The following is a 17,629-nucleotide window of genomic DNA, read 5'->3' on the forward strand; positions in this document are numbered from 1 at the left end:
CACGAGACTTCCAGTTTGGGGTAGGGAGCCCTGCCTCTCAGTCTGTGGTTACTTGATGTCCCTCCTCGTGGCCACATGGTACCAGTGGTCTGAAACACAACGGGTTTGTCCTTACCTCTTGTTCTCCCATAACAGCCCCTGATTATCGCCAGAAACATCTTGATGTGGCCAGCAGGATTTAGGACTACCTAAAAGCTTTTTTGTCTTTTCTAGAAGTAAGGAGAGCCAGGGCCTTACGCATGCTATGCCTTATTAACCTCTTTAGGTGGTAATCCACAGGACTTTCAATTCTTGCTGATGAGGCCACAGCAATGAAAAACAAAACACAAGGTAATTTCCCAGTGCGTTCCCCTGCTTGTTAAATTCTCAGTAACCTCCCTGATTCTGGTAATGACTTCTCTCACTCTGCTGCCTGGCACTGTCTGGGACTCTGCCTGTCTTCTCCCATATGAGAACCTCTGAGTCCTGAATTCTGCCCCTGGGCATACTGCACACACTTTTACCAGCCCTACTGGGATGGGAGAGGTGAGAAAAGTAGCTCCTTTGGAGAGAAAAGTAACTCTCTGATAGGACTTAGAGCTACAAATGGGCACAGGCAGCTGAGCCCGGCTCTTCCCATGGTCTGCCTGTCATAACACAACCTCACCAACACTGATGGTTTGAGATTTTTCCCATTTAGCCCTTCCACACACAAAGTGTGCTGACGCCAAGTCCTTATCAAAATTCTTATATCATGGAATTGTAATGATGTGTGCACCCGTTGCGTCCCCCAAGAACCTCTTTCCTCCTTGAGGGAGGAAAAGACTGTCTTATTTATTTCCACAAAGTCAGCATAAAGCACAGTGGTTAGCACATAGGAAGCACTTAGTATTATAAAATGAAGAAAGCAACTGAGTAGAACATTTCCAAGTGAAATATTTGTGAGGATTTATAAAGAAAAATAGGAATGAGAAAAGCTATCCAAAGTACACAAAATGACACTATACAGACAACTTAAAAGATCAGCACACAGTTCTTCTGAAGCTTTTAGCACAATGGAATAAAAATCAGAAACAGATTATATTTTTTTTCTGTTATTTGGAAATTGTGGCAGCAAATATACTTCTCTATCTTTTATTTTTGGAAGACAGTAATAAAATGTGACACGTCACCATATGAATCATTTGTTTCACAAGGTTACTTGAAAAGTTTACCTGCCAGTTAAACAGTAGAGATGCTGGGATGGGGTTTCAGAGGCTGGCTAGCTCCAATCTCAAGGAGAAAACGACCAACATCAGTGTTCTATGGACCTATAAGCAGCTTCTCTCCAAATATCCACTTTGATCTAAAGGCAGCTTAAAAGCTGGCTGCTTTTACAGATGGTTTTCAGTTATATAAATGAGTTTTCTACTGCTCTCGTTTAGCCCAAGGTCAGGGAACTGGCACGCAAATGTATTACATTAAGAGGAATTCCGATTTTACGCCATTAGGTATATATATACTTGATTCACAAGAGTGAGAAATGATGAAGTCAAGTTTGCACTTACATTTTTTACTGACTCTTGGTTCAATAAACTGCTGAACCACCTGAATTAAGTCTCTAGATTAAGTCTGAAGTCTTTATTATGCAGCAAATTACAACCTAAGTTTAAATCTCCAGTTACCTCAAAAAGTGGCATAATATTATCAATAAAATTTGTTTTTATTTACCTTATTTTAAAAGACTGCCTTTATTGAGCAAAGAATGCACTCACGTGAAGGCTGTGATATAAAAGTAATATCATAGCCAAGGTAGTTAATAAGTATCTCAGTTTATATCTCAGATGTGAAAATAAATATAACTTTATAATAATTATTAAAAACTTGACCTAATGCCTATTTCCCATTCCACCAAGATGGCAGAAACTTAATCTCAGATAATCTGGGGTTCCCTTCCCCTGCCTTAGAGTTGTGTCTAAGTTTTGTGTGTGTGTGTGTGTCTAGGTTATAAGTGACTTACACAGTGCCATGGCATTTGATGAAAGGGGTGATACTCTGATCTAGTATTCAATGTCCTATGTCCATGCAGATTTCTTCTGAGGTAGCTATTACCTCTTCTGGTTCTCTGTCATTAATCTGCACAGGTCACCACTGAAATATCACGAGCTTCTCCCCACCTGCCCCCTTCAGGTCTAATGGCTCTCTCTCCTATTTCCCTTCAGTTTACAGGCACAAAATATATTTGAATCTTTCCCTATCACATTAGGACACCAAAATCTGTACCCAACTGGCCAAGACCGATTCCCCCTAAATTTACCACACCTATGTTCTCTCTGAACCCTAGGCTTCCTCCAGAAAGCAGGATAGAGGGTCCATCTCCCTGAGACAATCCATCTCCCTTCCTGTAGTTGGGGTGGAAAGGTAGACCTCTTTCTCTTTAACCCTAACGTTTCGGCCATGCCTAAAGTCTTCTCCAGTCCCCTAAGGGCCTAGGCTCTTGGAGACAGAGGTATAATACTCCCTTGTTTCTGTCTTCTGCCCTGTCCCATCCGTGCCCTGAGCAAAGAGCACAGAACTGCCAGCTCCTTGAATGGGGTAGCGGTGGAAGGTACAGGAAAAAGTGAAGTATCAGGGGGAAAAAAAAATAGGTTAATATCTCAAAATGTTATTTCACCACACTCACATTTATTGAATATCCATCCTTTGTCAACATTTTTTAAATTGCCTCCTGTAGTTTGTGTGTTTTGTTTTTCTGTTTACTCATCTTTCAATCCAAAACCAATGTTTGTCATGAGACAGCTTTGCCCGATTGTCACTCCTTCCCCTTACTACGCATCCAGACGCAGCCACTTTCCTTCACACATCTAAACAGAGGGCTTGAAGGTTTGCACATAGCCCACAGCTTCATGTATGATTCCTAGCAGATATTCATCTAGTGATGGTCCACTAGGTTGAGGTTGGATCTCTCCTTCCTTAATCCGGTAGTTTCTCTCAGCACCTTGTAGTCACTACTCTGTCTCCACCTCTGTTTTTATTTCTTTGGTTGAAAGAAACATCCACACAAGAGACTACTCTCATAGTGCATCATACAATGCACTTTTCTCCAGGCTTCTCTCCCTCCTGCAATATGGTGCCTTTGGAGTTGTACACACTACGTGGATTAGAGAGGGACTCACCATTTGAAGGCTGACAGGCTGGGAAACTGTCAGAGTGGGGAAGAGCCTAGCAGCCTGCTTAGTCTGGCTTAGAAGACATTTCATGCATAACTGTATAATGGCTCTGAGTTTTTCTGACTGTGTGACCCTTCATTATCCTGGAGTAGGTGTATAGAGGGAGGATCGATTCGAGTTTTTCAATACCTTCTGGAGAGACTATTTTAGGTAGAGCACATGGTATGTCTTCTAGCAAAGTGCTTCTCAATCCTTCACCTTCAATGATGCAGTTAAGAAAAGGCAGGCCAGAGTTTGAACAATAGTCTCTTCTTTAATTGTCATTGCTATTGTTAATTTTGCTATTTTTTCATATTCTTTTGGACTTTCAACGGGATTTTGATGGCGTATCTGTTAGGCACACCTAATCTGCCACCTGTAAACCCACATGTCCTAAAGCTGGAATTTTTACCCGTGTCTATCTAACTCCAAACGCCCACCCTTTCTGCTACTTCCTGTTGCCATTTCAGGCAGGCTTTAAAAGAAGTGCATTCAATTCTGCTCCCTAAATACTTGAGTCTATTTCAAAATAGATTCTAATCCGTTATTACAACTTTGATTTGTATTTCCTGAATCTCCTCGGGGGTTTGGTAGTAAAAAAAAAAAAAAAAAAAAGTGCTTTTGTGTGCCCTGTACCTCAAAAGCATTGGTTGTTGGAAGTCGTTCCAGAGAGAAGTCAGAAAAGGCATGTAACACAATGAACACAGAACTTTAATGAAACATCTGCAGGTGATCTGGGATCCATAGTTGGGATATAATATGACAAGAGAGGAAAGAGTCTAGGCTTTTGGTCTTGATAGAGCCAGATCCAAGCCCCTGCTCTGCTACCTTAAGCAATGATCCTGAGTCTTAGCTTTTCTGATTTGTAAAATGGAGCTAATGATGTTCACTTCCCAGGGTGGCATGGAGATTGAGTTTATGTTTAAAGCTTCGGACACACACACAAAGTACATAAAAAATAGTACTTGGTTTTCCAGGTTAGATACTATTGATTCCAAGTAACCGAATACCTAATTCAGATTGGCTTAATTAATGATAAGGGAGCTATATTACGTAGATGAAAAATGGTAAGACAGAGTGGGCTTCACATGCAATTTAACACATCAGTTCTTGATATCGATCAGGGCTCCAATGGTGTGCTGAACTTGCCTTGGTTTTTCTCTCATTTGTGAGTCAGCTCTGGGTTGAAGGCAGCTTCCCTCATGCTGACGAAGATGGTTCATCACACTCTCCAAAGGGACAGAATGAGCCTTCATTCCAGAGTTACTCACAGGAGTCTCGAGATTCACTCTGATTTGTCACTGCAGAACCAAGTGGACAAGGAGATGGAAATCACTGAATGCCCCAGCTTCAGGATCTGCCTTGGGAGCAGGATACAAGCCCACTCTCTGCAAACCCTCAACACTTCTACTCTTTCATTTCCCCTCCATTACTCCCCCACACCCCCTACTCTTCTAAGGAAACATTTTCTAGTCTGGTTTGGGAGATGGAGGAAGGGAACCCTCGCTCTCAAAACTCTCAAGTATTTTGTCTATGCCTACAGATTTTGTCTAGGCCTCTACAGATTCCTAAAATTTTAGGTTTTTGGAAACAAAAGCCAGAAAGTTCTTTGTTTCTGTGTTTTACAGTAGCGTATCCCTCCTCTGTGACAAGGATCACTTGATACTTAATTTTTCCTTTCCTCAAGTCAAAGGAGTTAGAAAGTCTTGCAATGACTTAAGCCAAACACTTAGGTTTGTCTGTGAAGGTAAGATACACTACACACATAATACTTATTTCAGTAATCATCAGCATTTTCATCTTGATGTGATTTTTTTACAGCTGCCTTGGTACTATTACAGCAATATACTCTAAGGACTACTTTGCTGATACTGTTGAACAAATAAATAAGGACATTTCTAATCCTCAGTCTACAGATTCAAGGACTTGTGCATGCACAAACTCTTGATATACTCTCCAAGGAGTCCTTGTGGGAGCCCCACGAGCTCTTGGTTTGTATTCCTATTAGCAGGTATGGTTGAATCTAGGGATTCTAGTTTTCGTCAGCTCTTCGGGATTTGAGAGCTGAACCCAACAATCTTTATTTGAGATCCTCCTTTTGTTCTTGTAGTTTAAACAGAAAACCAGCAACAACAACAACTGACTGCAAATAAATGCAGCTTTTTCAATTCCTGATCAGTGGAAGCAGAGCTGTATTTAGTTGCATATCTTGAGATATTTGGGCTATTACTTGTCCAAGTACAACATTGCCTCAGTAGACCTATGTGTAACCATCAAACAAATTTATACTCAGAAAGACAAACAAGCACACCTTCCTGGCTTCTAGAATGGCTCTTTTTTTCCTCTCCAAACTTGAAAGATGGACAAGATCATAATTCACATATGGCACTTAGTATATACTCAGTACATGATATCTTTCCTTGTTACCATTATTACGTAAAGAAAGCTGTATATTCTTCCTAACCTCCTGGTCTGGGCCTTCAGATCTGTTTCTCAATTCAGCCCCAGTGGGTGGTACTAAGGTTTTGTAGCAGAGTCCCTAACTGAAATTAGATACATGGGACTTCTCAGTAAAGCTACAAGTAAGGAGTGTTTGTTAGATTATTTTAAATACTGTTCTGTGTTGTTAAAGTTATACTGCATATGTGTTAATGTTGGATTTGGCTAAAATTCTAAGGTAGGACCCCTTGTCTGAAAACACATTGTTCAAGAAATTTGATAACGATAAACGAAGGGAAAAGGTGGAAAACTTCAAGGAAGAAATCATCTGATAGTTCATAACCATGGTTCTCGTGTACCCTTGAAGATAATGAACCATACCTAGGACTTGCCAAATCCGAGACTGGAAGTCTGGGATCTAGGTATATAACTGAATATCACCTAGGTGGACAACCCATTGGACAATGGACTCATCTTCTACTCTCTGAATAGAAGGCTTCTTCTTTTAATAGTTTGCCTATAACAGTGGTTGTCATAGAATGGGCATATATATATATGTTGAATGAATAAATAAATTAATGAATGAGCTACTTTCAGATTTTGGTATGTTCTGGCACTCCAATCACTTTCAGCCCAAGCAATGGCCTTCAACATTAGAGATTTTTAGATATGCAAAGACCCTAAAATGAAAATAGATCCCCACTGAGTCACATGTTAAAAGAAGCCATCTTTTCTCCCATAACACGTTAACCCAGAAGAGATATAAGCATGAGGACATGCTGCCAAGACCAATCTCAACCCATTTATCCCTTTAGAATACTTCGGGGAGCACAGGTGGTGAAAGAAAGGGTGTCGGGGGGAACAATGCACCTCAAATTTCTCTCCAAATGTTTTCATTAGATTTTCCACTTTGGGACAATCAAATGCAAAACTACAAATGGTGAGCAGACCAAATAGGGAAGTGTTCTCTGTCATTCTGTTAATCCAACTTCATCCATCAGCCTGCTGTTGGAAGGCCCTGGAGTAGAAAGACTAGTCAGTCTCCTTCAGCTTTCCAGGCTACATCCAGTTGCCCCACTCTCTGGCCTCTCCCCAGGGACCTGCACCCCTGCACCCCACAGACATGATGAAACTGTAGACCAACAGTTGAGAGTATGAGTAAAAAACTAAGTAGGACATCAGAGTAAACCATTTTCCCAACTGTGTATTAAACCAACCGTGTGTTTCACAAATTAGTTTTTCTAACCAGGGATCAGTAGTTATAAATTCATCAAAATAAACTGATTTAATAAAAGGAACAAAGGAAGAAATGAACGAAGGAAGGGAGAGAGCAAGAGAGGGAAGGAAGAAAGAATTTTTGATTTCTTTTCCATTTTAAAAACATCATGGTTGATACCATTCACCACTTTCTAGAAGGCTGAGTAATGTAACCAACCTTGACTTCTATAGCTATAATTTGGAAACAAAAAAAAAAACCCTTCATTTCTTAAAAACTAAGTAAATAGATCGCTCGTCAAAGTAAATCAAATCCATGAACTGAATTATTTACAAAACTCAAATTGACTATATTTATTTTTAATGTAATTTAATTTTTCAACTTCTGTCATTTATGTCCCCCAAACTCCCTCTTCCTTGATAGCAGTCATTATCTGGCTAGGCCGCAGCCTTGTGAAAACACTGTCAGCCAATTTCTCTGCTAGGGGAAAATCCAGAGCACGACTACCCTAAGAGTTTTCAAGGAAGTAGGTAGACTCATTTATGCAAAGTCTTGTCTTGCATTTCCCTTCAGAATAGTAGTAGATGTAGAATAAATGCATTTATATTATTAAAAAAAGAAAGAACATAATTTTTCCACCTCTTCTTTATTTATTCAAATATTGTTCAGATTCAAAAGCCTTCCTTTGAAAAATCATTGATTCCCTGGGCTTAAGAGACTATTGCCCATAGGATTTTTAATTACCTTTTGAAGGAAAAAAGACAGTTGGATTCTGGTTTGGGCAGTCAAAGAGAAACTCACTTGATTTTTTTTTATACTTGATTTTTTTAACAGCAGTTTTAGGTCCTTTTAGTGAGACTAGGCCTCTGTACTGCAAACTTCCCTCAAGTGTTTCTCAGTATTCTCCTCCTCCCTCAGGTGGGGCAGGATGGCTAGAGTGGGCTGGAGTTGGGGATTTCCCTTCCCCTTGGGGGGTTACTCTCTGATAATGCCCCAACAAGTTGGCTCTAGTTAACTAGTTTCTCCTGAGGGCCGGCCTCCTTAAGAACTGGTAGATTTCAGAATGCTTCCTTTCCCACCCCCTGCTGCAAACAAGAGGGGATTCTCCTCATTTTTACTGTGAGAACCTGGTCAAACTCCCAGAGGTGAATCTCACAAAATGGTCCTCCCGGGCCCCGCGACTGGGTCCTCCCAGAGTTTTTCACTCTCAGAGTTGGTGCACTGAACGGCCAGCATTTCGTCAACTACAGTTCAGGTTTTCCTACCCCAGCAGCACTGGTTCCCCTGGCCATTTCCACTCCTGAGTCTCTGCTGGGGGAAGCCCTAACGACCAGCATTCGCAGGTCTGTCTCTCCAATCTTTGGGGCAGTGGTTAGCCCTGTGTCCTCTCCTCTCTTATGGACTCAAGAAAAGTTGGTTTTTTTCAGTCTGTTCAGCTTTTCACTTGTCGTTAGTACAGTGTGGTGACTTCTAAGCTCTTACATGCAGAACCAGAAATGAACAAAACCCAATTTAATTTTTAATTGTGGACATTTTTCTTAAAATCATTACTTCCTATATAATTAATATCTATTAAATTTTGGTTCAAAGGGCACTTTTTTCTACCATGTATAAAATCAGTCACATGAGAGAGTGTAACTTTTCAGACTGTTCTATGCTATATGATAAATACATCTATTACATGAAGAAATAAATGTGTGGCGGCTGAGTGTTGGTTATTGCCTTCTGTGAGTGGCATTGTTTAAATTTCTGGATTTCAAGCCAAATATGGCAATCCACGTGGCCTGCTCATTCCAACCACCCTTTGTCGCTTGTCAAACAGGCTTTACTGGGTAGGGGCCTACACTGTAATGAGGACTACAGGAACAAATAGATCAGCCTAGAGAAAATCTCACTTGTTTTTCCAAGCATACCTGTATTTATCCTGCTCTTGCCTTCCTATATTCTTTATTTAAATGTCACCATGATTTATTTACATTCTTGTTTTAAGCCTCTCCAGACTCTTAATAAACAAACACCAAACAAACCAACCTCCAAGATATTTAGGTTTCTTAGAGCTCAAAAGACACATTTAAAAGACTAATATTCTGCAGGTATAACCCCCATCAGCCTTATTAAATGTTACACATGCTTAAAGTTGAAACGAGTCATTATACATCTTTAGCTCATTCACCCTCCTTTGAGGAATGAGGCTGAGGGCTCGTGCGGGTGTGGCTGTCACACATGATTCATCACCACCGCTGAAGACGGCATTTGTTTTGTGAACACCAGAGCTGTTTTCAGAGGCTTCCCTCAGCCTTTGAATTCTCCCAGTCATACTTACACAAAGCGGCCTTGTTTGAAGCTATAACTTAGCTTGTCTTATAAGTTTGTCTTGTCCTTGCTCTTGGGTTAGCCCCATCTGAGCCCATGCAGTACAAACTGGTTTATCACTGCTGCAATCTGTTCTCCACCCATGGCCTCGTTCAACTGTGCTGCATCCTTGCGGTCCTGATAGACTTTCCCAAAACTGCAGTTTAGTTTTGGCCTCTTATTTAGGTTGATGAAACGACTCAAAAGCCCCCAATGTGGCAACCTGGAGTTGGTCTAAGTTTCCCAATCACCTCATACGTAAGAAATTGCCCCTACTTGACAGACTTGTGTTTGGCGTTGAGTTTGATGCCACATCTACCATACGCTCAGAGAACATTCTTCAATTTTTAATCATTTTCCAAATTCTTTGGTCTTCAACACATTGCTGACAAGAGTGTTACTTACGTAGTAGAATTAACTGATAGCTTTCAGCTGTCTCAACCAATCTAAAGAAGCCTCTGGGTTTTTGTTTTTCCAGTTTGTTTATGTTCATGACACTGTAGTACTAATCTTCTAAAAATTAGCCCTTTGTGTTTTATATTAGCAGTACTGGCAAGGCCTACATTAATAACAATTAATGGAATATTAATGGTTGCACTCTACTTTTTTAATTACTACTTGTATTATTCTCAGATAATGCTTCCTGGACTTAATGATTATGCTGTTGAGAGAATAGCATCCAGTTGTTGGTGACTAAAAACAGCTATCAGGAGAGTTAAACAACTGAAATCAAACTCTTGCCCCTGAGACAAACTCAAAAATATATACATTTATAAATACTTATTTAAAGCACTATACAAAATTCAAAATAAGTAAAAAATTACTTACCACCGGACAGGGTAGAACTTCTTAGTCTGATATAAAATAAAGATGAAAATTCTGCCAATTACTAAATGCTTGTCACCACTGTTGGTATTTTTAAATCAAAATAAGCAGTTTCTAGAAGCTCAGTGGATACCTGTCTGTAGCTGGAGTAATCACACAAAAACCATGCCACACCGAATACCCAGTGTTTTACAGATAAAGCACATAGAGGATTGCAACTTGGAGTGGTATCCACGCTGGGCCAGCAAAGCAGCTCAGCGTAGTGGTTAAGAATATGGACCAAGGGCCTAGGCTGACCAGGCTCACCTGCCACTTTGCCCCTTGGTAGCTGTGTTATCAAGTCACTGTGCCTGTTTCCTCGTGTATAAAATAAGTATGATGATAACAATAAAATTCTTTGGAAATTCAAAGAATATATATGAATAAAATATAAATAAATAAAACTGATAACTACAGCTTATACTTACTACCTTACAATACCTAGACATAGTATCTGGAATGTATTGAGTGTAAGCCATAGTTGTCATTTTTATTCCAGTGCATATCTGGAGTGGTCACTGTGTCTGAGACGGTCGGTCTGTACTGGGATGCTAGTCAGCATGTGTAAAGCAATCAGAATAGCAGTCCTGAGAGTCTGTCAGGAATTCAGATAGTGGCTCTGCAGTGGTCAGGCCATCCAAGCCCCAGTGGACCCAAGGAGGCCAGTCAGTCAAAGGCTGTCAAGTATATGCTGTGCTCGAACACTTCTCCAGCGCCCTCCCAGGGGCCTGGGTGAAATCGTGTTTCTCCAGGGGGAGCGGGCCCTTAGGACAGACATAGTCCAGGTGGGGGTGGATGGTTATTGTTGTCTGATGTACAGCTTTCTTCTTTTTTCCTTCCTCTCTCCAGCCCAGCCACTTAGCCTTTAAACTAGCTCCCCAGACTCCCTACCTCTCTGGTGGGGAGACGGGAAGATCCTCCCCCACTGCAGCTGTTCCACGGTCTATTCCAGGGAGACCTCAGTCCCTACTGAGGACACCAACCTAGGTCCAGGGTGTACTAGAGCTCTTCCTTTCCTCACCCACTCTACTGCACACACACACACACACACACACACACACACACACACACACACACCTGTCCAAAAGTTGCCCTCTCCAGCTTCCAGGCCCTTCTGTAGTGAGGTCCTCAAGAGGCACAAGGCCAGCAAGCCACCAGCAGGTATCGGCACTACAGCAGTGCTGTCCAATAGAACTTTTGCAATGGTGGAAATGTTCTATATCTGCTTTGTCCAATACGGCAGCCATTAGTCAAACGTGGCTACTGAGCATTTGCAATGTGGTTAGTGTGACTGAGAAACTGAATTTTTTATTTTTTGTAATTTAATCAACTTAAGTAGTCACATATAGCCAGTGGCTATTGTATTAGCATAGTTTTAGAGACAGTCTGGGTCCAAGTCCCAGCTCTGCATTTCCTGGCCCCATGACATTGGGAAAGTGACTTTAATTCTCCGAGCCTCAGTTTCTCGCTATAAGTAATACATTACTTAGCTCACAGTGCTGCTGCAAAGATAAAATAAACTCTTTCACTGAAGCACCTAGAAGAGGATATGATCTAGATTAAACTTCCAGGAATATCAGCTATTAAATGCATTTAAAAATACTTACTTACGTCTCCTCATGATTTAGAAGGGTTGTTCTCAGGGTACTGATTGGTTGAAATAATCATGCCAAAATCATGCTCAGTTGACCCTTAAAAAAATAGAGAAAAAATATCAACCAGAAGTACCTGATGGAACTATAACAAAAGCTATTCTCACCTCTACCTTGGGGAAATACAGTGACAACCATGCCTAGCTGAGCCTTGGAGAAACATGCCTATGCCTTTTTTATCGAGAGATATATTATGGGGGTTTCAAAGGCTGTCATAAGAAAATTTCTTAAAGCAATGACATATTTTGTTTGGCTGAGTCTGGAAGGTTTCAGCCTTGCCTGAAATATGTGACAGAAATATTTAACAAATAAACTGTTACCAACAATCACCTATCAAAGCAGGAAAATCAATTTAATAAATTTTTTATTGAATTCCTGCTCTGTGATACGTACAATGGAACCCACAAGAATAACGGGACATTATCTCTGCTTTTAAGAATTTCACAGTGTTTTTGGAGATGCAATATTTTCAAAGTCCAAATGGCAGAAATATGAACTAGGTTAAGTGCTGTGGGTGTTTGCATGAGAAAAACTCAATGTTGGCTGAAGTGATTGAGGGGAGCTTTGTAGATACAGGTAGCACCAGATCACAAAGACCAACAAAAGAATGTTGCTCATCTTCCAGGTCTGAAGAGGTTAGTATGGGAGGATTCATTTCTGAAGCACTTGCTTGTGGCAGGTATTGTTTAAATTGTGCAGGCTGGTAAGCAAGTTACGCATGTAAGTTTCCTTTGGATTCAATTCATCCAACAAGTATTTATTGAGCATCTAATATGTACCTGGCAAGGACACATATTAGACGCTTGTGGCATCTAATATGGTTTGTGGTTTTCTCAGATTTATAGACTTGAAATCTGCATGTGGGGTGGGGAATCTGCTTGATATATGGCAACTTCATATCCCCACAGTCATAAGTCAGAATGCCCTAGTACATGACGATGTAAATTTACATGCTCATCATAACAAATTCTTATGGAAATATCACCATTTAGATAACTAGGTGTTCACTTTAGATCATCACACAAAGGGTGGGCTTTATGTTTCATGTTTTTCAGTCTCAATGCCCTTTATTACTCCTTTTAAAAGAATTTTTTCACAACGATTCCCACTGAGTAGATCAAAATTTTGTCATTTTTAAAACAGTCACAAGTATAAGCCTATCAGAGCTTTCATATCTCATGTTCTAAGCAGTAACTTAATGTAAATTCTAAAATCACAGAATCATGTAATTCTCTCCTAAGAGGATAAACCTCTGTTTTTGGCAAGATTATCTAAAATAAGCTAGGAATTTCTTTAATGGGAGGGGCCCGTAAACCACTCACCCCCCAAAAAATGTTTTAAGGATTCATAAGTAAAAATAAATAAAACTAGTTTAAAAAAAGAAAACTAGCTTAACGTTCCCCCCCACCCACTTTTCATATAGAAATACTGACCCTTCCATTTGAGCCAAAGGGGATGTGACACATACCCTCGCACCCACCCCTGCAAAAGTGTGGCTCCTGGACCAGCAGTATCAGCATCATGTGGGAACTTGTTAGGAATGCAGAATCTCAGGCCCTGCCTCAGACTGACTGAATCAGAATTCCCTGAATCTGCTCTTAATAAGATTCCCAGGTGATAGATATGCACATGATAACTTGAGAAGTACTTCTCTAAGGAACATTAAAATACTACTGAATTAACTTGAAATAAGGTGCCAGTTAACTCAACCCTGTGTCCTCAGATCCTTTCACAGATAACCACATGTAAATTGGTCCTGTAGAAGAGACAAGAATAGTGATTTCATGTTGAAACAACAAAGGATTCTTAACAGGTGCTGACATTCCCTCATCCTCAAATTAATATTAAACATGCATTTTTTAAAATATCTATTTAAAGAGATGACAGATTGCTTTCTCACCCAGGTTACCCACATGACTGTACAAGCTGTCTTTCCCATCAACTGTTTCTTTTTTTAAATTAAAGTCAGAGATATAAATGCAACCTAATAAGTACAATGAACGATCAATTAGATCATGATGAAAAGAGACCGGAAAGGTTGAGAAAGAAAGAAATATAGAGGCGGTCGAGAGAAATGGAGGGGACAGCAGTGCCCAGGCCAGCAGTTTCCTGGAACCCCTGCTTCCTTACTTCTTAGGGTGCTCCTATCAGACAACCTGCCCCCGTACTCCAGGGTGATAAGGCCTCCATGCTCCAGGTGATGAAGTAGAGATGGAAGCAGGACCCTAAGCTAGGAGCACTCATCTATAAAACACACTCTAGGGAAAAAAAAAAAAAAAAAAAAAACACACTCTAGGGAAAATGAAATTAAGTCCCTTATTAATATAACTGGAGGTATTCAACCTCTAATTGATATTAAAGCTTAAGTAAAACTGAAATAGAAGTGCATCTTTTAGTTTGGAAAGATTAATGATTAAAAAAAAATCAAAGAGGACCTAGCTTACAGTTGTTGCCTTTTTGTAATTCTTAGCCACAACCAACAATTCCTTATGAAAAAGGTACAAAACCACTGCTTGGATATGCGTTTCTGCTCTTGTATAAAAGCAAATTTATGAAAATTCAAATTCAATATCATTGCTGACTCAACTGCTATAATGAAGGCTGACAGGTTTAATATAAATAACTAAATATAATCATGTAATCACAAGGAAAGAAAGCATAAAAAGGGCCCTAATAATAGTGGTGCTAATAAATGTTTAACAACTGGCTCTCTGGAGGAAAAAAAGCCCCAATTATAGCATTTGCCAATCTGTATGACATAAATGCTCCTAACATGGTCAGTTTCAGGCTACCATTGTGATGTCACTGAATGCAGAGTTCGGAAGAGACCCACACAATTGGTTCTCAGGAATCATAAAAGCTGTTCCAGCACACTCCTAAAAATAAATAAATGTGCAGATTTTTCTACTTATCAATAGATTGAGCAACATGTGCGCTCTGGTCCACAGGTGTGTTTACTTATACCATAAAAAGTCTTGCAGTTCTATGGTTAATCTTAATCAAAGGTGGCCAGGGCTAAAGTTTAAACTTCAGATGAACAAGCACATGAATTCTGAAGTCTGGCTTTCCACTTTTTTGATTTGCAGCATATCAGAAAACGCCTTCAAAAGCTTGCACTTTTATGATATCCTCCTGCTCATCAGTCACTCTTAGGCTGATGTTTTTAACAGCTGATAAAGATGGGGAACGTACTCTGCATGGCTTATATTTTGCTTTCTTGGATCTCTTCCCCTGAGTTTCTGTCACTGTGTTAGATGTAATCATGAATTCTGAGGACAGACATGAAGCAACAGCCATGAATATGTACACTTTGGGGTACCTGGTCATAAGATTTGACAGCAATATTCCTCAAGATTGGCAGATAGATTAAAGTTGTGGTGGTTACCTCAAAAATAATTTTAAGGTAGACATTTATAGGCTATACAAAGCAGGCTTATAGAGATATTTGTCATAGGTGATATTTTAATCCCATCATAGAAAAAACAATGTTTCTTATAAGTAACGTTTAAAACACAAGAGTCACAAAGCCTTATTGTTATACATCATGTTCAACTAGTTAGACAAAATCTATTATGCACTTACTGTAACATACATGAAAGTGAGAGTTCTCATTCAAAAAATTGTCTAGGGCTTCCCTGGTGGTGCGGTGGTTAAGAGTCCGCCTGCCAATGCAGGGAACACGGGTTCGATCCCTGGTGCAGGAAGATCCCACATGCCGCAGAGCAGCTGGGCCCGTGTGCCACAGCTGCTGAGCCTGCGCTCTAGAGCCTGCAAGCCACAACTGCTGAAGCTCGCATGCCTGGAGCCCATGCTACGCAACAAGAGAAGCCACTGCAATAAGAAGCCCGTGTACCGCAGCGAAGAGTAACCCCCCACCTGCTGCAACTAGAGAAAGCCCATGTCCAGCAACAAAGACCCAACTCAGCCAAAAATAAATAAATAAAGCTAATTAAAACTTTAGTTTTAATTAGCAAAATCCTATATGCATATGCCAATTAAATGTTTAAAAAACAAAGTGTCTAGCTAATACTTAACCAGTATCTCCCAGTCTTACACAGAAATATTAATGATAACACATTAAAAGAAGATAATTCATAAGGCCATTAGAAATGAAGGCTGTCATACAATCTAATGCCAAGATCTGAGATAAACTAGTAACAATTATATGAAATATGGACATGGCACTAACCAGCTTTGCTTTATGAAAAAGACCACGTAAAATAAGGTAGGAAAAGTCTACTATAACCTCACAATATAACATGCTTCTTAAACAGACATGTAAGGTTTGCTTTGAGAAATCATCCCTCTATAATGCTTAGAACACTGTATGGTGCAGTGTGGAGATCTCTGAACTCCCGAAACTACTCCTTCCCACCTCCACTGGTATTCTGCTATATCCTTGCAGGGTCTGTAACTCCTAGAAAATAACGGGGCAGGAAATAGGGGGAGGGGTTAAGAGTGGGCACAATTAGAAATGGCATGGAGCATCCTAGGAAATTTAATTACGTTTTTTAACACTCCAGAAAATTAGGCAATAAAGGAGAAGCCCTCACTGGATTCATGCTTGCTAGAAAAATAGAAATTTCTCTAGGTCCTGTGGATATGAACCTTCCCTCTTCCAACAGGGATCTGAGAAAGGGATTTGATCTCTGCACAAAGAAGCACGTAGGCCAAAGTAATCTCCCTATTTGTTGGTAAACACTAAATCTAGATAGATGTCATTTTTACCAAGGTTGAGAATAAAAGTCAATATGAAACAAAACTCAATACAAACTACAGAACAAGAGGGGAAAATAGCACCCAGAAAACCTAGAGGGGAGCATAGCTCTAAATATCATTAAATGTATGATCTAAAAGAAAATTTTAGTAAAGTGTAAAAGTTATGTCACATATGAAACAAAACAAGTCATTTTAAAAGTTGAGATGAGATGAAAGGGGGATATGGACGAGATAATGAGGAACTGGAAAAACACAGAAGCAGAATTTAAGAGCACACTGAGGGAGTAAAGAGCAGAACTTATGCTGCAGAAAATTGAAGGAATGATGTGGTTAACAAATTTGAAAAGCTTTCTTAGAATGCAGGGGATAAGAACAAATATAGGCAAGTAATGAGAAAGACGACTATAGATATGGAAGAAGAAAAAGGAGAAAGAATATCCAGATGTTTAGTGATGTTTAGTGATAGTAGAGGAGTGACCAGAACAAATTGAACTTCATAAAGATTAAATCAGAATAAATTGAAAAAGAAAAAAACATCCAAGCTAGAGCTTAATCAAACCTTTGAGCTGAGGAAAGACCAGTGCCTATACTTTTTAAAGGGCTCCCAGGGACTTCCCGATGGCACAGTGGTTAAGAATCCACCTGCTAATGCAGGGGACATGGGTTTGAGCCCTGGTCCAGGAAGATCCCACGTGCCGCGGAGCAACTAAGCCCATGCGCCACAACTACTGAGCCTGTGCTCTAGAGCCCGCGAGCCACAACTACTGAGCCCACACGCCTAGAGCCTGTGCTCTGCAACAAGAGAAGCCACCGCAATGAGGAGCCTGTGCACCAAAACGAAGAGTAGCCCCCACTCTCCGTAACTAGAGAGAGCCCACTCACAGCAATGAAGACCCAACGCAGCCAAAAAAATAAATAAAATTTTAACAAAGTAAAAAAAAATTTAAAAAGGGCTCCTAAATCCAGGAAAAATGAGTTAAAGGAACACAGCCTCCAAACCTGACAAAATTTTGAGTAACCAAGATAAATACAAATTTAAAAATCTTTTAAACATCTGAACAAGGTTACCCATACCTGAACAAACTCATCTATAAAGATCTGTCTTCCAGTGAGTTCCCCCAAAAGCACATGCTAAAACAGGGGTTTGGTGATCCCAGGAAGCACTTGTAGGGGCATGGAACATGAGACAAGGCAGAGAAAGGAATCCTCAAAGGGATCTT

General features: G+C 40.1%; 1 protein-coding gene across 1 annotated transcript in view; it reads right to left on the reverse strand.

Annotated features, from left to right (window-relative positions):
* The window catches only part of PLPPR1 (phospholipid phosphatase related 1), a 457,833-nt gene that overhangs the window by 349,292 nt on the left and 90,912 nt on the right, over nucleotides 1-17,629 (reverse strand). The window contains exon 3 of the mRNA XM_067742407.1: nucleotides 11,646-11,729. The gene's annotated coding sequence lies outside the window, so the exon portion shown is untranslated. The remainder of the gene's footprint in view (nucleotides 1-11,645; nucleotides 11,730-17,629) is intronic.

Source organism: Pseudorca crassidens, chromosome 7, assembly GCF_039906515.1.
Source record: "Pseudorca crassidens isolate mPseCra1 chromosome 7, mPseCra1.hap1, whole genome shotgun sequence".
In the NCBI taxonomy this organism is placed as follows: domain Eukaryota; kingdom Metazoa; phylum Chordata; class Mammalia; order Artiodactyla; family Delphinidae; genus Pseudorca; species Pseudorca crassidens.